Below are 20,063 nucleotides of genomic sequence, written 5' to 3'. Positions count from 1 at the left end.
CTGCTGCAGGATCTGCCACTGCTGCCAGTGAAGCTGCCGCTACTGGATCCACCGCTGCTGGGCCCCTGTTACTGGTGCTGGAGCCGCTGATGTTGCTGCCGAACTCTGCTCCTGCTTGGGTCCCGCTGTCGGCTCAAGTTGGCATGGCCAGGTCCCGGGCCGCTGCTGTGTTCGCTGGAGCTGGGCTCAGGCGGTGGGGGAGGGGAGGGAGCCGCGGCTGCTCTGGTTGTCTCGCTGCTCCACGTGTTCTACCTCGCGGTCTGCTCCTCCGCTGCTCGCTGCCGCTCTCCCCTCACGTGTCCCGAGTTGCGGAGAGCGCGGTGTGAGGGGAAAATCCCGTACCTGGCTTTTCCTGCGTCTCGAGACGAGTCTGGCGGCTTTCTGGTGTGCCCTGCCGCCGCAGCGGTTGGCGGAGCTGCCGGAGCCACTTTTGCCAGCCTGTGCGGGCTCTGGATGCTCTGGATCTCTCCTACTTCTCCGCTGCCGCTTCAGTTTCCTATACACCTCACTTTTTAGTAAAAGTGTGTATTTTGCTGAGTTTTTTTTTTTTTTGGTCTTTTTCCCCCCTAGGCTGCTTTGGCGTGGTACCTACGCCGCCATCTTAACCGGAAGTCCCCATGCCATCTTAAGTGGCAGAGGCCTAATAACCTGGAGCTACACTCCTCCCCAACACATTCACACTAAAACTCCACAAGGAATGTCGAATTCCTTAGAAAGGGGGGAACATAAAAAAAACCCTGAAACCTAGCTATAAGACAAAAACACAATGAAAAGCTGCACTATCTAGTTTAGAATATTAGTAACAGCTGCTGGTGTGAACAACTTATTTATTCTAGAGCCCTTATAAATAAAATTCCCCCGTTAGTGCATGCATTATCAGCTAGAGGGTTAGTTAACATGTAGAATGAGGACTTATGCAAGGTATAATATGCATAGCATTTCACTGCTATGAAAGCAAGTGCAGTCTAGTTAGAGGAAAACCAACTGGACTCTAAATTACACACCTTAATGACAAGACTCCCCACTGCTCGTGAATGTAAAACATTTAATTTAAAAATGTTGACACTACAATATATAAAATAGCTATTATAAATGCACATAGTGTATTCTATAGCTGCCAGGTTTACTTTCTTTTCTTTTTTCTCTTTCTTTCTTTCTTTCTTTCTTTCTTTCTTTCTTTTTTTTTTTTTTTAGGAAACTGTAAGTTACACTGTGGTTAAGACTTGTATCTTCAACCCTTGAAAAAGCCCACATTCTATCACAGTGATGTATGGTCAGACTTAAGAGCCTCAATTGTTAAACACTTGGGTCAAGTCATAACCAGTTTTATTGCAAAAGGACCCTGTACACATTTATTTATCAATTCTAGTACCTTAATAGCTACCCAACAAGTCATAAACATACAGAAACACGTGTCATGAGAAGCAAGGAATATCACCCGACCCTTCTGCATATTAGCAACTTGTCACTCCTGAGCCACGGTGCTCACATCACTGAGGTCTGTGAACGGTCACTTTTCTCATTCATCCTGAGGAAAGATGCAATGACCTAAGCATAAATGCAACATATTATAAACAATTTCTTACAAAAAAGGTCACAAAGTAAACCAAAGTATTTTACAGAATTTACTACAAAACGCCATAAAAACTGCCTTCACTTAAGCTCTCTCTCCCCGTATCCGGCGAGCCAGTTGGGTATCTTTGGGCATGATGATCACTCTCTTGGCATGGATGGCACATGGATTAGTGTCTTCACACAAATCCACCAGGAACGCCGCACCGGCCTCCCAGAGTGTACCAATGGCCTCACACTGAAACCTCACGTTGGTTTGAAGTCCTGGCTGATGTCTCTTAGCCTCTGGAAGGGCAGCTTTGGATGGGAGCCCAGCCAAGTGCCGCAGTCGCCTATCTAAGCAACGATGCTACTGAAACGAACAATCAAACTGCTCTGCGTCTAGCTTTCTCCTTTTTATTCAGGCTGAGCTCCTAGCCCATAAGTGCCCTCTACACTCTTCCTCATGGATATATCCAGAAATTTGTCTCCCAGATCATTCTAGGTCCACACAAGTTCACAGTCGAGATAACCCACTATTGGGAACTAGTGCAGCTTTAGGAGCTGGGACCTAGTGGGAGGAAGTTAGATCACTGGAGGGGTGTCCTTGAAGGGGATTACTGGGACATTGGCCCTTTCTTATTTGCTTCCCCGTTGCCATTTGGTCGAGAGGCCTTCCTGACCATACCTTCTCCCCAGTGCCAAGCTGTCACGGGCACACAGCTGCAAAACCAGACAATGGACTGTGAAACCATGAGCCAAAACAAGTCTTCTCTCACTTTAAAAAATATTTCTAATATTATTTACTTATTTGAGAGAAAGAGAGAATGGGTGCACCAGGGCATCCAGCTGCTATAAATGAACTCCAGATGCCTGCGCCACCTTGTGCATCTGGCTTACATGTGTTCTGGGAAATCGAACCTGGGTAGCTTGGCTTTTCAGGCGGGCACCTTAACCGCTAAGCCCTCTCTCCAATCTCTTCTGTCCTTTCAAGTTAAATATCTTGGGTATCTAGCCACAGTTATGGGAAGCTGGCTACAGGAGGCCACATGTGTATTAGTAGAATGTAGGATTATTATGATTCAAGCTCAAGGTCTAACTCCTGGGGATAGCTTTCCCAAGATCCCTCAGTTCTACTGATTTTTTCCTCCCATGTCTATAATAAAGGGATCGATTTTCCCACAACTACAAATTGTCTTCTTTTAAAATGGGGCTCAGTAGCCTTGAAGATGCGGACAGTCTCAAGAGTAGCGGCGCCCATCTTCGTTGCATCTTAGAATGGCTTTAGAAACTTAAAAAAGAAAAAAGTGCTAAGGCTCAGTTCCTCCCTGCCCTGATTTAAATTATAATCAGTCAGGCCGGAGGGATGGCTTAACAGTTAAGGCGTTTGCCTGCAAAGCCAAAGGACTCAGGTTCAATTCCCCAGGACCTACGTTAGCCAGAGGCACAAGGGGGCGCACGCATCTGGAGTTCATTTGTAGTGGCTGGAGGCCCTGGTGTGCCCATTCTCTCTTTCCTTCTCTCTCTTTCCCTCTTTCTCTGTCAAATAGGTGAATAAAATATTAAATCATAATCAGTCAATGTGAGAGTTGAAGCGGGCTGTCACCCTGAAGGACTGAGAACCAGTTGGCACAGCACACCATTGGGTGTGCCCATGAGGTCACTGCCAGACATGATTAGATCATGTGGACTTTGAGGTGTATATAAACGGTTCAATATATTGATAGACTCAACTATCATAGAGGTAATGACAGGTAGGAAGGAGGTAGAGCCCAATAGGCATATCTCACTTGTCCCTATCTTCTGTTCTCGTTCTTCTGTTTCCTGGTTGACCATGAAGTGAGTGAGTAGGTATCCCACGCTACACATTCTCACTGCCATGATTGTGGCAGTTTGAGTGTGACAGTGTAATGGTATGGCCCCGTAGACTCGGGTGTTTTACTACAGCTGAGTTGGCATGCCACTGGGGGCAGATCCAGTTCCAGCCCAAAGATACGGAGGGAGCAGTTTGAACGCTGGTGGTTTGTGCTGGCTTCTCTTTGATGTTTTCTGGATGCCATTGTTTCCCTCTGCTTGAATCTATGGAAGTAAGCAGGTTCTCCTGCCACTGGTGGAGTTTCCCCAGGACTTTGTAAGCTGAAATAAACCCCTTCCTCCCATAAATTGTGCCTAGTTGGATATTCATCCCAGCAACATGGTGCTGACTACAACGAATGATATTTTTGTCCAAGCACCTGGGGCCAAATGACCATGGACTGAACCCTCTGAAACCATATGCCAAGATAAATAGTACCTCCTATAAGTTGTTCTGGGAGGTATTTTGACACAGTGATGACAAAGATAACTAACACAGCCAGGGTGGGGTTTCTCCATCTAGAGCTCCCACATTCCCCAGGTGGTACCAATAGTTACAACTGTGAGAGACACTGCTCTAAAGTCATGTTGAGAACAAAGAGCTCCTTCCTCACTTATTGATCTGTGGCTGGTGCACCAATAGCGATGCAAGCTGTGGGGGCATGTCCTAGGTAACAATAAACTGCAAAATTAATGAATGGCGAGAATGAAGAGCATTGCCAAGATTAAAAGATGATAGCAGATTTGAGCCAGAGAGATGGCTTAGCAATTAAGGCACTTGCCTATGAAACCTAAGGGCCCAGGTTCAATTCCCCAGTACCCCATAAGCCAGATGCACAAGGTGGCACATGTGTCTCCAGTTTGTTTGCAGTGGCTGGAGGCACTGGCACACCAATTCCCTCCTCTCTCTGTCTCCCTCTTTCTCTGTCAAATAAACAAATAAATAAAATATCTTAAAAAAAAAGAGAAAAAGATCATAGCAGATATTACTGTGATCCCTGTTAGAAAGATGGCAAGAAGTGTTCTGTGATCACTGTTAGAAGAGATTGCTTGGGTTGGAGAGATGGCTTAGTGGTTAAGTGCTTGCCTGTGAAGCCTAAGGACCCCGGTTCAAGGCTCGATTCCCCAGGACCTACATTAGCCAGATGCACAAGGGGATGCACGTATCTGGAGTACGTTTGCAGTGGCTGGAAGCCCTGGCATGCCCATTCTCTCTCTTTCTCTGTCTGTCGCTCTCAGATAAATAAATAAAATAAATAAAAATTTTAAAAAGATTGCTAATGTGTGACATCCCTGGATTTTTACTCATAACATCTGTACTGTCCTCATAAGCTCCCTGGGAGGCAGACAGAAAGGGGGTCACTGTGAATCTTCCTGAGGCAAAGAAAGGAAGCTAAGAAAGGCAGAGAAGGGGAAGATCCCAGCTTAATATCAGCCTTGGACTTGGAATGCAGGTTTCTGGCTGTTCTTGCTCTGTAACAAATTGGCACTATGATACAGTGGAATCCCAAGTGATTCGAATCATCCCCTTGCTATGTGCCCCATGAACACACAGTGGACCTCAGTTTCCTCATCTATAAAATAGGACTAACATTCAGACTGCTGTGAGAATAAAATGAGATCAAGCACAGGACAGAACACAGTTCTCAGTACATACATAAGCTATTGCTACTATTACTAATTAATTAAATGGAGAAAGCAGTAATCTGAGAGGGGCTACGATATTTTTAATGTTGCCATTCTGCTTTTGTAATTATAAGTAATTCCAAAGCATGAGTTGTTTTAAAATATAGCCCACATCTGGGTGGTTTATTTTTTTTTTTTTTGGTTTCTTTATTAATTTAACAGACAGGGGCTGCAACATTGACCTCAGCTGACTGGGTTTCCTTGGGTCAAAGAAGTGTTAGAAAGGTGACACTGAGTCTAATTTGGTTTCAACCTCCTTTCTTCTGCTGCATTCTGGAATTTTCTGGCTAATAATAGTACCTGGGAGCAGCTCTGGACATGTCCTTAGCTCCCCTCTAGTTCACACATGCCTCATTTTGGTTCTCTGGGGCTATTTTGGAGAGCCTGGATTAGCCATGTGGGACACTTGATGAAAAAAAATCACTTGAACTTCCTTTGGTCCATACTGGGCCTCCTGTCTGAGTGCAGACCTGGGTTAGCAGAGCACAGTTTGAGGTTTATGAGAGGTAAGCACAGAGAAATAGCTCAGAGAACAGATGAAATAAATTCTTTCAATCCACCATCAATGGGACATTTGTCGATAGATATGAAGATGGGTCTTATTTATGAATATGGGTAATTTTATACTTTCTTTGTTTGTTTGTTTTTCAAGATAGAGTCTCACTCTAGTCCAGGCTGGCCTGGAATTCACTATATGGTCTCAGGTTGGCCTTGAACTCACTGTGATCCTCCTACCTCTGCCTCGCGAGTGCTGGGATTAAAGGTGTGTGCCACCATGCCCTGCTCCAATTTTAAACCTATTTTGAACTTTTTTTTTTTTTTTTGTGTGTGTGTGTGTGTGTGTGTACATGCACACACTTGACCACAGCATACATGTGCAGATCAAAGGACAGCTTCAGGCTGTCACTCCTAACCTCCCACTGTGAGACGGGGTCTCTTGTTTGAGCTGTCTATGCCAGGCCAGCTGTCCTGTGAGCTTCTGGGATTCTCCTGGCTCTGCCTTCCTTCTTGTTGTAGGAGTACTGAGAAGATCCAAACTCTGGTCACACCAGGCTTGTGGAGCAAGTTTAGCCACTGACCCTTGCCCCCAGTCTCCTTACACCTTTTTTTTTTTTTAAGTGTATGGTCAAGTTATACTATTTCTTCACAGTTCTCTCTAGCATAATGCTCTACAGGTAATAGATTTTCACTAGCGTTTCCTTCAGGGTGGTAGCCAGCTTCAACTACCACGTTGATTGATTATAATTTAATAATTTACTTATTTGGCAGAGAAACAGGGAAAGAGAGAGAGAATGGGCGCTCCAGGGCCTCCAGCCACTGCAAACAAACTCCAGACGAGTGCGTCACCTTGTGCATCTGGCTAACGTGGGTTCTGGGGAATTGAACCAAGATCCTTTTGGCTTTGCCGGCAAATGCCTCAACTGCTAAGCCATCTCTCCAGCCCAGTTATATCTATCTGTATAGCTATGTTTGAACTGACTACAGGGGTTCATAGCAAAAAACAAATGTTTGGGGGCTGGAGAGATGGCTTAGCGGTTAAGCGCTTGCCTGTGAAGCCTAAGGACCCCGGTTCGAGGCTCAGTTCCCCAGGACCCATGTTAGCCAGATGCACAAGGGGGCGCATGTGTCTGGAGTTTGTTTGCAGAGGCTGGAAGTCCTGGCACGCCCATTCTCTCTCTCTCTCTCTGCCTCTTTCTCTCTCTGTTGCTGTCAAATAAATAAACAAAAAAAATTTTTTAAAAAAAACAATGTTTGGGACATTTTATGGTAGACCAGAAGTACCGAGGGTTCCCCCCCCGCCCCCCCCCGACAAGTGATGTGATCAGATTTGCATCTTTTTTTTTTTTTTTTTAAAGGTGTAGAGAGACTTTATAAGATCATGAAAAAGAGAGAGGAGAAAGCTCCATCAGTTCCTGCCATGTGGAGGGCAGGAGTGGCAGAGAGCCCATGTGACGGTAATGGTAGAGAGGCTTACCAGGACCTGGAAGTTCAGGAGAGATGAACAGCCAGCAAAAAAAAAAAAAAAAGAGGGGGGCAGATTTGCATCTTTTTTTTTTTATTATCTTATTTTTGAGAGAGAGACCAAGACAGAGAGAGAATGGGCACACCAGGGCCTTCAGCCGCTGCTAACGAACCCCAGATGCGTGCACCCTCTTGTGGCACATGAGTAACATTGCACGCTTGCATCCCTGCGTCTGGCTACATGGGACCTGGAGATTCAAACATGAGTTCTTAGGCTTCACAGGAAAGCGCCTTAACCACAAAGTCCTCTCTCCAGTTGCATCTTAATGTATCAATCATCTTGGCTACTGTTTGTAGGATGGGTTTCAGGCTGGGTTGCATCTCAGCGGCAAGTGCTGAGGCAACTGTCTCGTCCAGTGAGGAGAAGGTAATGTTGTGAATGGCAATGACAGGGAGACAGAGGGACATGGGGTTCCTAAAGACCATGGAGCTGCTAAAGCAGTCTACCTGAGTCTGAAGTGAGAAATGAATCCCCCCTCTTATTTAAGCCATTGTTATGAGGATCTGTAAAGGCAGAGTAACCACCACCTTTAGCTAGTGAACTTGTCTGTGGGACATAGACTTTAAGACAGTGATAATCCTACCTCTTGGTATTCCCTTTCTGAGTTATCTATTCCCCCTTGCATATAAGTGGAGCCTAGCTTCTAGTCAATGTACTATGAAATGATTTTCTTTGGTGATTCGATAACTACAGACTCTGGCTTTTATTGTTAGAAAAAAAAATCTCATTCCTTACGATGATAATGCTTCCTTTCTTCTTTCTTTTCCTTTTTTTTTTTTTTCTTTTTATTTGAGATAGAGTCTCACTCTAGCCCAGGCTGGCCTTGAACTCACAGTCATCCTCCTACCTCTGCCTACTGAGTGCTGGGATTAAAGGCGTATGTCACCATGTCTGGCTAACACTTTCTAGAGTACATGATTTTAGATCATTTTAGAGGCTCACAAGCACTGAATTTGGCTTTCTGATAATTGTTTTCCTCCAGGACTCTGGCTGGATACAAATCTTGCCACATATACTTTCCAGTGACCCAGATAGGCCCATCGTTTGCTTTCTCCTCTTCCATCCCCTCCTGAATACTTTAGCACTTTCCAAACCTGGTTTTAGTGCCAGACTAAATTATTTTGATCTGTCAGAGCCTCTCCTACCTCACATGATCCACCTTGGGGCTCATTTAAGCAACTAAAGTCCCATCTCAGACCCCAGGTCCTTGCTGACTTAACTTTATTTTTCAAAGTTGGGTCTGGCTCTAGCCCAGGCTGATCTGAAATTCACTATGTATCCTCAGAGTAGCCTTGAACTCATGGCGATCCTCGTACCTCTGCCTCCCGAGTCCTGGGATTAAAGGTGTGCTCTGCCATGCCCAGGCTGGGAATGATTATTTCTTAACTGTCCTTGAATATTTCTATGCATCCAGATAGACTGGGGGGGGGGTATCAAACTCCGCCTGTCACATGTTCAGTGTCCTCAGCCATGTCTGTTCTTCCCGAACTGTTCTCCAGTCCCTGATATCCATGGGGATCTCATGTGACAATGACCAGAGTCCCTAGTGATGTGACTTACATGAGCCCGTCTATGAGCACTTCCCTCCCATTGCTTCGGGCTATGCAGGCTTTGTCTCAAGGAGGGACGGGTGGTCGCTTTACTCAGTCTCTGCTTCCATAGCACTTAGACCGATCCCATCTGCCCCCATGGCCCCAAACCCCACAAACCAGACCATGAGAGGCTCTTCCATTTCTTGTTTAAAAAGCCTGTCCCTGCCGGGCGTGGCGGCGCACGCCTGTAATCCCAGGACTCGGGAGGCAGAGGTAGGAGGATCGCCATGAGTTCGAGACCACTCTGAGACTACATAGTGAATTCCAGGTCAGCCTGAGCTAGAGTGAGACCCTACCTCAAAAAACCAAAATAATAATAATAATAAAGTATAAATAAATAAATAAAAGTCTGTCCCAACTCAAGTACTTCCAAAGCAGAATTCTCCCCAGCTATCATCCTTTCCTATACTGGGCCACTGCATGCTGAGTAATGGATTTTTCTCCTTCATCTGCAGTTGGGTGGACCCGACCACTATTTTCTTTTTTTTTTTTTTTAATTTTTTTTTTAATTTATTTATTTGAGAGGGACAGACACAGAGAGAAAGACAGATAGAGGGAGAGAGAGAGAATGGGCACGCCAGGGCTTCCAGCCTCTGCAAACGAACTCCAGACGCGTGCGCCCCCTTGTGCATCTGGCTAACGTGGGACCTGGGGAACCGAGCCTCGAACCGGGGTCCTTAGGCTTCACAGGCAAGCGCTTAACCGCTAAGCCATCTCTCCAGCCCCATCGACCACTATTTTCTATCTCTTTGGCCTCACTCTCTCTCCCTCCTCATTGTCCAATTATGCCCATGGGCTCCAAGCTCGAGGTGGCTGGCCAAGTAGCAGTGCTTTCTAGCCAGAACTGTCTTACGTGGAGGGGAGGCCTGTAGGACCTTCTAGCCCCCTTCCCCTGCAGCCTTGTATATGCAGTTCTGCAGCCTCCCAAAATGCCACCACCAGCTGGGGAGCAAATATCCCAACAGCCAGTGGAGGACATTTCACATTCAAGACATAACACAGAGCAGTTCTTCACTGACAGTCACGATTCTTTCTGGATGCGTAAAATCTGAGGAGAGATTTGAGAAAGAAGAGACGCGGCATGGTGAACCCAAGGGGTCAGTGTCAAGGAGCATGGGGTGGTGGACAGCTTGCTCGAAGGGCTGAGCTCCTAGGAGCAATTCACATTCGCCCACAATTGTGTTCTTTGTTACTACGCACATACATCATAAACAAGGCCCAACCTGCACCAAAGAAACAAGAGACAAAGGAGATGGCTTTTTTTTTTTTTTGCTTCCCATCAACCCATCACTGTAAATCCTCTGCAGCTGAGGTAAAGCAGGGCACGAGAACACCAGGAAGAGAAAAGGCTACCAGGGGTCGGGAGATACCCTCAGGAGCGGTTGGCATATTCTTAGAAAGGGAAATGGGAGCCCGGCTGTTGCTGTCCCTTTCCTTCTCATTGACATTGGAAGTGCTCTGTGACTGGGGCTGTGTGGCACAATGCTGCCTTCCATGAGTAGAAAACCCGATTTCAAGCTGCTTTTCCACCGGGACACACCACCTACATGGCACCATGCTTCCGTGCATAAATCAGAAGGTGACACGCTTTTCAATTCGCTGGAAGATGCTCTGCATGCCACAAATCTCGCCACTCTTGCCAACAGTTGTCTGAATAACTCACATGTGGTTGGGAATTCCTTCACCGAATGCGAGGGCCTGAGTAAGTGAGAGGAGAGTTGCTGATGAAGTGGTTTCTAGTGGAGTCTCCACAGTGACTTACCGCTGTGTTCAGTGAGAACGCTGTACTCCAGCCTCCCAGATCACTGGCCGTTCAATGAGTGATGTGCCCACAATACTCCAGAGGGTAACATCTCCTTACCAGCCTCAAGTCCCGGGTTTTCTGTTCACATTTTTAAACTAGCACAAAGAAATGCAACATCATAAATAAGGAGAATTCTCACACTGCTGCCAAGAGGTTCGTTCTTTTTTTTTTGGGGGGGGGCATACGTAAGGAATATCTGAATTCCTGAAATGTGCAGCAGCCTTTTCATTAGGAAGATGTGATTGGGTCTTGCTTCTACTGGGACGCAGAGGTACAAACAGTGCAAGTTCACGAATAAAAAGTATAAAAGTAGGCAGCAATGTAGGAATAAGGCAGAAGGCTCTTTATCCATTTCTCTTGTCAATTATCTTTTTATATCACGGACAAGAAATGGCAGTATCCAAGGCAAAACTGTCATTTAAAAAAATATTTTATTGCTGGGCATGGTGGTGAATGCCTTTAATCCCAGCACTCGGGAGGCAGAGGTAAGAGGCTCACCATGAGTTTGAAGCCAGTCTGAGACTACATAGTAAGTTCCAAGTCAGCCTAGGCTACAGTGAGACCCTACCTTGAAAAAAAAAATACATTTTTATTTATTATTTTTTAAGGAGACAGAGACAGAGAGAATGAGAATGAGTATGCCAGGGCCTCTTGCCATTGCAAATGAATTCCATATGTTGTATGTACCACTTTGTGCATCTGCCTTTATGTGGGTACTGGGGAATCGAATCCAGGCTGGCAGGCTTTGCAAGCGTCTTTAGCTACTGAGCCATCAAATCTGGGCTGGAAGGCTTTGCAAGCAAGTGTCTTTAGCTGCTGAGCCATCTCCCAGCCCCAACCTGCCACGGTGAACATCTCCTTTGCTGGTTAAGCCATCCCCTGTATTCCTCGAGTTCCGCTTCGCTCTGAGGTCTCTGGCACTGAGTCCTGGCTTTCTTCATGCTTAACCTTTTGCTCCCTCCCACTTGCTGGTAATGAGTACAAGTACAGTAAGCCAGAAAGCTGAGTTTCCGTGTCTGAGAGAGGTCAGGTTCCACACGAAGCTCAGGGCTCAGGCCAGGCTCTGGTGGGCAAACGCAGGCTCGCTGGCGGCCGGCCCCGCAGGCTGGGCAGGGCCTGGGGTCTGACAACGGTACCTGCTGTCATGATAGTGGATCCCCGCTCTATATAAGTCTTCTTTCTTAAATATTTTATTTATTTATTTAGTTGAGAGAGAGAGAGAATGGGTGCTCCAGGGCTTCCAGCCACAAACGGACTTCAGACGCGTGCGCCACGTTGTGCATCTGGCTTACGTGGGTCCTGGGGAATTGAACCTAGATCCTTTGGCTTTGCAGGCAAGTGCCTTAACTGCTAAGCCATCTCCCCAGCCCCATAAACCTGAAATCTAGAGTTTCTCTGGTCCCACAGCACTGAGGGGATCTACTTATGAAGCGCCCACTCGTCTAATGGTAGGGTTTCTTAGGCGTTTTGGACGATAGCACAGGAGAGTACGTTTTACTTCACAATCCTCGAAAGAAGAAATCAATACTTCAACAGGAAATTTAAAGTACGGACTTGAGGAAACAGATGTTGGAGGAAGAAAACTTTACAAAGGCGCATGTAACTGCCCAAGGCAGCTGTGGCCTCTGGGAGGGGAGCAGGTTGGGGTTATCAGAGCCCAGAAGCTGGGAGGCGGATCCGCAGAGACGTGACTTGAACATCTGGAAAGGGACACTGGCTGGCTGAGCTGGTAGCTCTGGGCCAAGTGAGAAGACACTTGATGGTTCTGGAAGCGCAGTAGAAAGTTAGAACCAGGCAGCCTGCTATTGGGCTAAAAGGTCCCTGGTGGATCGGCAGTGGACATCACTCCCCTGTCCTCCAGCCTTGTCCCTTACTCTAGCGCCCCTGTCAGACAGGTGAAGGAGAAGTATTGTGTCTAGACACGGTTTAGGGAAGGAGGGATTTATTTGAAGCTTACAGATCCCGGGGAAGTTCCATCATGACAAAAGAAGCTGGCCCCCTTTCACAGGTCCACACACAGAGAAATACCGCCACCAGCACCACAAGGCAGCTTGCTCCAGGAACCCCAGGCAGAACTCCAGCGCTCTAGGCTGGAGTTCCAGGTGTGCCCCGACACCATCGCGCTGGACACTAGGATCCACCCACAGTGACAGCAAGTTACAAGCTTGTATAAAACTCCTGAATCTACTGGAGGACATCCAAACTACCACACATGGTGTGCCCGCTTCCAGCTCCTCCCTGACAAAATGGAGGAGAGGGGGGTAGACTTGAAACCGATGGGTTAAAGCTGAGCTACCGCCGTAGGTACCTTAACTGTGGGCACGCACCCTGGTCGCGTGTGTACGTGATGTGCATGTGTGCGTGGACGCACGCATGCCACGGTGAGCGTGCCGAGGTCAGAGGACAACTTCAGGTGCCAACTCTGCCTGCTGTCTCATTTGAGGCAGGATCTCTTGTTGCTCAGCCCGGCATTTCAGCAGGTTAGCTGGCCCATGAGCTTCTGGACAATTCTCCTGAGCTGGGATTACGGATGTTTGTGCTCCAGCATTTGGCTTTTTCGTGGCTTCTGGGCACTCACATTTGTGTGGCAAGTACTTTAGCCACTGAGACATCTCCCCAGGCCAAGTACCATGATTTTTTTTGTTTTAGCTGCATATTGTTATATTTTACTTTACCTTTTATGTACCACCTTGTTTATCATGTTTGAAATGTTAAAAAGATGGGAGAAGCAGGGCATGGTGGTGCACGCCTTTAATCCCAGCACTCGGGAGGCAGAGGTAGGAGGATCGCTGTGAGTTTGAGGCCACCCTGAGACTCCATAGTGAATTCCAGGTCAGCCTGGGCTAGAGTGAGACTCTACTTCGAAAAAAAAAAAAAAAGTTGGGAGAGTGGTACACACCTGTAACCCCAGTATTGAAGACCCAGGCAGGAGGGGCAGTGCAATTTTGAGGGCAATGTAGTCAACATAACAAGTTCTAGGCCAATCAGGGCTACAGTGAGACCCAGTTTATTTAAAGAAAAAAAAAAAAAAAAGCTTCCGGCTGGGGAGATGGCTCAGTGGTTAAAAGTACTTGCTTGTAAAACCTGCTGGGTTGGGTTTAATTCTCCAGTACTCACATAAAGCCAGATGCACAAAATGGCACATGTATCTGGATTTACTTTGCTATGGCAAGAGGTCCTGGCATAGCCATTCTTTCTCTCTGTCTCCTTGCAAATAAATAAAAATATTTAAAAAAAATTTTTTTTTTCGAGGTAGGGTCTCACTCTAGCCCAGGCTGACCTGGAATTCACTATGGAGTCTCAGGGTGGCCTCCGACTCACAGCGATCCTCCTACCTCTGCCTCCCGAGCGCTGGGATTAAAGGCGTGCGCCACCACGCCCAGCTTATAATATTTAAAAAATTTTTTAAAAGCTTGGAGAGCTCCATCACACTGATCTCATGACCATGCAAGTAGAAGAAAAACTGCTTTATCAAAGTGCTGGACCACGCGCTGGCATCCAGCCTGGCTTTCCTCCTGACTCCTCCCACAGCAACATAACTTGCAAGGGGCCTCTTCACTGAACCCATGTGGGGCTGAATTTCTCTAGGCTCCAGGAATGTTGATATTCACGTGAGGCAAACATTTTGCATGCAGTTAGTGCCCTCAGATCCCTGAGTTTGCTTCCTGCAGTTTTAGTTACCCACACCCAACAAAGGTTCAAAATGTTAAATAGAAAATTCCAGAAACAAACCACCTGTAGGTTTTAAATAATTTTGTTAGACTGCATCTATTCGGGTCTATCAGTTATTGTTGATCTCTTATTATGCCTAATTTATAAACCAAACCTTATCATGAGGATGTGTCTTTAGGAAAAAATCACATATTAGGATTCCATACAATCCACCCTGGGCCTTGGAAAATCTCCCATAAACAAGGGACTACAGGAGTACTGGAGAAAACGTAAGGGACCGTCAATCAAAACATTTATTTAAACTGGACGTGGTGGCGCACGTCTTTAATCCCAGCTCTCGGGAGGCAGAGGTGGAGGATCGCTGTGAGTCGGAGGCCACCCTGAGACTCCATAGTGAATTTTAGGTCAGCCTGGGCTAGAGTGAGACCCTACCTCAAAAAAGAAAAAAACAAAACAACAACAAAAAATTTATTCATTTACAAGCAGAGAGAGATAGGCAAGAGAGGATGGTCACACCAGGGCCTCTAGCCACTAAAAAGAAACTCCAGACGAATGTGCCACTTTGTGCATCTGGCTTTATGTGGATACTGGGGGATAGATCCCAGGTCGTTGGGCTTTGCAGCAAGCACCATAACCACTGAGCTCTCTCTCCAGCCCCTCAACATATTTATTGTGTTCATATCTCACATATGGTATTATCGAGGTGTTTTTGGGAAAAGCTTGAAACAGAGTGAGGAGAAAATACAAAAGTCAAGCAACAAACAATAGATGAACTGCCTCTAGGCAATGGTGTTAGTTGTCAAGTGAGTAGGGTGCAGGGTGATAGCAATACAAGCAGGAAAGACCTGGAAAGACTTCACGAAGAACAGGTAGGATTTAGATGATGGCAGCGAGGGGAAGAGAACAGAGGCGACGGAAATGGGCCCAAGGACGCGCAGGGACCACTTGGTGCAGCACTGGAACCTGGGGCCAGGACCAGCCAAGGGAAGCTGAGCACCAAGCAGGCTGTGAGGTGAAACCTTGGAAACGGGACGATGTGGAGTTAGAACCTTGGAAATGACCCTCGCGTTGAAGGAGTGGGTAGAAGAAGAGCGGCAAATAATAGTGACGGGCAGAAGAGAGCTCTCATGAGAACAAAGGTCATGGGTCACCACGGAGGGTGATTAGAAGCCATGCTACAGAGCCCAAGAAGACAGAGGACCTAAGGAAACATCTGAATTTTTAAAACATTATTTATTTAAGAGAGAGAAAGAGCTGGGCGTGGTGGTGCGTGCCTTTAATCCCAGCACTCTGGGAGGCAGAGGTGGGAGGATCGCCGTGAGTTCAAGGCCACCCTGAGACTCCATAGTGAATTCCAGGTCAGCCTGGGCTAGAGTGAGACCCTACCTCAAAAAAATAAAGAGAGAGAGGGAGAGAGAGAAAGGAGGAATGGGTGTGCCAAGGCTTCTTGCCACTGCAAACGAACTCTGAGTGTATGTACCACCTAGTGTGTGGCTTTATGTGGGTACTGGGGAATGGAACAGGGACCGTCATGCTTTGCAAGCAAGCACTCTAACTGCTGAGCACCCTCTTCACCCCCCACATCTTTTTAAAAAAATATTTTGTTTATTTATCTTGAGAGAGGGAAAGAGGCAGAGAGAGAGAGAATGGGCAAGCCAGGGTCTTCAGCCACTGCAAACAAACTCCAGACCCATGCACCACCTTGTGCATCTGGCTTTATGTAGGTCTTGGGGGAACTGAACTGAACCTGGGTCCTTAGGCTTTGCTGGCAAATGCCTTAACCGCTAAGCCATCTCTGTAGCCCCTTTAAGATTTTTAAAAAATATTTTATTTATTTATTTTGAAAGAGTGGGGGAGAGCAAGCAGAGAGAGTTGACACCTGACATTTTATGTTGTCTCTTTAACCAAAGGTGGGATTCATCTGTTACTTTCAATTCCACTTTTTTTGTTGTTGTGGTTTGCAGAGTGTTTAGCACTTGAATGGGCCCTCTGTATCCAATGAAAATAGGTTTCTTGTTGGCTCTTATTCTGACCCAGCTTTGGGGTGTTTCAAGGCTATGCTTCAGTGGTTCATGACTGGCCCCCTGCAGCTCGCACAGCTGTCTGCTTCCCCGGCTGTCACCCATTCTCAAATGGCTCCTCTGGCTGAGCACATTCTCTGGGATCCCAATACCCAAAACAAGGAGGGCAAGGCATGGGTCTCTTGCCTTTGGAGAGTCTTCGCGGCTGCAGAACCCTGGCCAGCAGCCTCGCAGAAACACGAGGTCACGAGGGAAACCAGGTGAGAGCTAGATGGATCAGGTGAACCTAATCCCCACTACAGAAACATGTGTTCAGCTGGTAGCAGGTCCATCTCATCTACAGTAAAGGAGAGTCCACACGCTCATTACATATACAGAGCTCTGACCAAAGAGCAATAGGTCCAGGAGTTGCTACTCTAAGGATGTCACTTGTACTGGCCTTTATGGCTTAAAGTGATGTCATTTCCTCTGCCTAATATATGCTAAGATGATGTAGATTTTTTTTTTCCTCTTAAATAACAGGTTTCAGGTATTTCATCTGCTTCTCTACTGACATGAAGTAGGATAAAACCACTCTAGTCATGGATGTAATAAAGTAATTTTCATAATTGAAACAACTATGAAAACAGCCTGGCAAGCCACGTACATAACTGCTTAATACTTACCGAGTTACTGCCCTGTGGACTAAATCAAATAGAAGGTGAACTATATACTATAGTGTGGAAAAATTTTTTTCAATTGCTGGCACTAGAGTTCCTCTTAGGGAAGTAAGTTTTTAATTAATTAATTAATTAATTTTATTTGAGAGAAAGAGAGAGGGAGGCCTATAAAATGATATGTGTATCAGGGCCTTTGGCTGCTTTAAATGAACTCCAGACACATGTGCCACCTTGTGCATCTGGCTTATGTGGGTCCTGGGGAATCAAACCTGGGTTCTTTGGCTTTGCAGGCAAGCGCCTTAACAGCTAAGCCGCTATCTCTCCAGCCAGCCCTGTTTTTTGGTTTGTTTTTTTTTTGCATAGGACAACACTCCGATACACAGTTTAAGTGTGGTAGGTAATCATGAAGGTATGGGTTAGGAGATAAACATAACAAAAAATACTGTATAAATAGAGAGGGAAGGGGGTGTTAGACTGGAGAGAGTGGGTAGCGGCAAATCGTGGCTTATGCTGAAGGGATGGGAGGGAGCTGGAGAGAGAAAGTACCGTGGGTGGAAATAAAGGACTTTTAAAAGGAGAGGTTTCTAATTATTTTGTCTTTCATTAAACTGATAAGAATAGGTACTAAACTTGACCTTAGCCAAAAGGCTGAGAAGCAATTGTTCTTCATTTAAAACCACATATGACAGCCAGGTGTGGTGTGCTTTAATCCCAGCACTCGGGAGGCAGAGGTAGGAGGATGACTGTGAGTTCGAGGCCAGCCTGAGAGTTCATAGTGACTTTCAGTTCAGCTTGGGCTAGAGTGAGACCCTACTTCAAGACACACACACACACACACACACACACACACACACACACACACCAACAACTACTCCCCTTAAATGCATGCTGTATAAACCAAAGAAAAGTGGTTGCTTTCTATGTTCTGTGCCAGCAGGAGAGAAAAGAGTTGCAAGTGAGATATGAGGGAGTCTGCTTGAAGAAAAAATTCAGAGCCAGAAGTGACCATGAGATTGTATGCCCCCAGGAATTGTGCAGTCCTGGAGAGCACTGGGCCTCCCCACAGCGGTGGAGAAGAGATTTGAGCCAGTTTTAACAAAATGTCCGTGACAGGATGATCCTGACAACACAGCAGCTTGTCTTCCTCTCTGAGACAGTCTTACTCTGTAGCCCAGAGTGGTCAGGAATTTACAATGTACTTTAGGCTGATCTCCAAATTGAGCCAACCCTCCGTTCTCACTCTCCCGAGTGCTGAGATCACAGGTGTGAGCGATCACGCTCAGCTCGATTAGTTCTCATGAGACATTTACTGTTAGAAAATATCCAGATCAGTAACCCCCTTTCCATCCCTCCTCCTTTCCCATCCAAAGACTTTCTTCATTAAAAAAAAAAAAAGTTTTATTTATTGCAAGCAGAGAGATAGAACAGAGACAAGTGTGAAAATGGATGTGCCGGGCCCTCCAACCGCTGCAAACGAACTCCAGATGCATGTGCCACTTTTGTGCATCTGGCTTTTACGTGCATTTTGGGGAACCAGAGTGCAGGCCAGCACCCTAACCGCTGAGCCATCTCTCCACCCCCTCATCCCCACATATCAATTTCCTCATCTATAAAAGCTGGAGATTGGGCCTAGGATATTTCTAGGATTTCTATTAGAGCTCTGACGACATGTTATGTTCCCTTTGAGGTAAATTTACACACAGTAAAATGTGCAAATAGTAACGGCGCAATTCCGTGACCTTTCACAACTGCAAACACTCCTGTAACCTAAGCGCTTCATCACTGCAGAAAAATTCCCTTCTCAGCCAGCCCTCCTCCTTTAATGGCCAGCCAAGCCACTCTTTTGGCTTTTATCACAATGGATTAGATATCTCACAGCGTTAGTTGCCAGGCTGTGTTCCATACTGCTTCATTCAGTATTAATGCTCATCTCTCACAACAACTGATCTAGACCTCTCCCTTTCGCAGACTAAAACACTCAGGATCACAGCCTGCATGGTGACCTGTGTCAACAGCTACAAAGCAGCCAGCCAAGACTCTTTAGAACCAGCTTTAGAAACTCATGTTCTGAACATGCATATACCATACTGACGATCCTGGAGAGGCCACAAATGGCTGCCTGAGAAATACCGTAGTTGCAAATCCAATCGAGACCAATGCCGTTTTAAAGTTCCCAGCCCTCCTGAATAATTCATCCCAAAGCTGTGCGTGCATTTCATTTTTATCCCACTTTGCAAAAAGGGGGCTGTGAGAAGCTGCAAATTCGATTTTCTTTTTCTTTTTTTTTTTTTTCAAAGTAGGGTCTCACCCTAGCTCAGGGTGGCCCCGAACTCACAGCGATCCTCCTACCTCTGCCTCCCAAGTGTTGATATTTAAAGGTGTCCATCACCATGCTCAGCTCTTCTTTTTTATTTTTCCAGCTCTTTTTTTTTAAAAAAAAATATTTTTATTAGCAAGCAGCAAGAGAGAGAAGAAAGACAAGCCGGGCGTGGTGGCGCACACCTTTAATCCCAGCACTCAGGAGGCAGAGGTAGGAGGATCCATGAGTTTGAGGCCACCCTGAGACTCCATTATGAATTCCAGGTCAGCCTGGGCTAGGGTGAGACCCTACTTCAAAATCCGCCCCCCCCAAATCAAAAAGAAAGCAAGTTTGAGAATATGAGAATAGGCATACCACGGCCTCCAGTCACTGCAAACAAACTCCAGATGCATGCACCACTTTGTGCATCTGGCTTTACGTGGGTGGGTACTGGAGAATCGAACCCAGTCCTTCCTGTTTTCTTTCTTTTTAAAATTATTTATTTGCAAGCAGAGAGAGAGAGAGAGAGAGGGAGAGGGAGGGGGGGAGGGAGGGAGGGAGAGAGATAAAAGGCAGAGAGGCACACTCGACTTTTGTTCTAGAAACACAGAGCTGGCTGAGGTTCCACACTTGGGTCCTGGCCGGGCCAGCGAGGGGTGGGGGTCAGCACATGCCCTTCACCCACGCAGCTGTGCGCGTCCCGTGCCCACGCCGCGGGCACCGGGGATGCTCGGGCGCCGCAGCTCGGGGATCCCCAGGCACCCACCCCCTTCGACGTGGCGCCCCGGGCCTCTCCGCGCTCGGCCGCCCCCGCCACCTCCCTGTCCCCAGGCTCCTCCCAGAGCTCGCCCGGGAGCCCGCGCCCTCCCCGCCGCGGCCGCCATGGCAACCGCGCGCCGCGG

At 46.7% G+C, this 20,063-nt stretch overlaps 1 pseudogene; it reads right to left on the bottom strand.

Annotated features, from left to right (window-relative positions):
* Positions 1-17,399: 17,399 nt before the first annotated feature.
* Positions 17,400-17,522, bottom strand: LOC123462394 (annotated as a pseudogene).
* Positions 17,523-20,063: the final 2,541 nt, after the last annotated feature.

The sequence above is a fragment of the Jaculus jaculus genome, chromosome 7 (genome assembly GCF_020740685.1).
Source record: "Jaculus jaculus isolate mJacJac1 chromosome 7, mJacJac1.mat.Y.cur, whole genome shotgun sequence".
Lineage (NCBI taxonomy): Eukaryota > Metazoa > Chordata > Mammalia > Rodentia > Dipodidae > Jaculus > Jaculus jaculus.
Note: the sequence above shows the minus strand (reverse complement) of the source record. Positions and strands in the feature narration are given on the sequence as shown.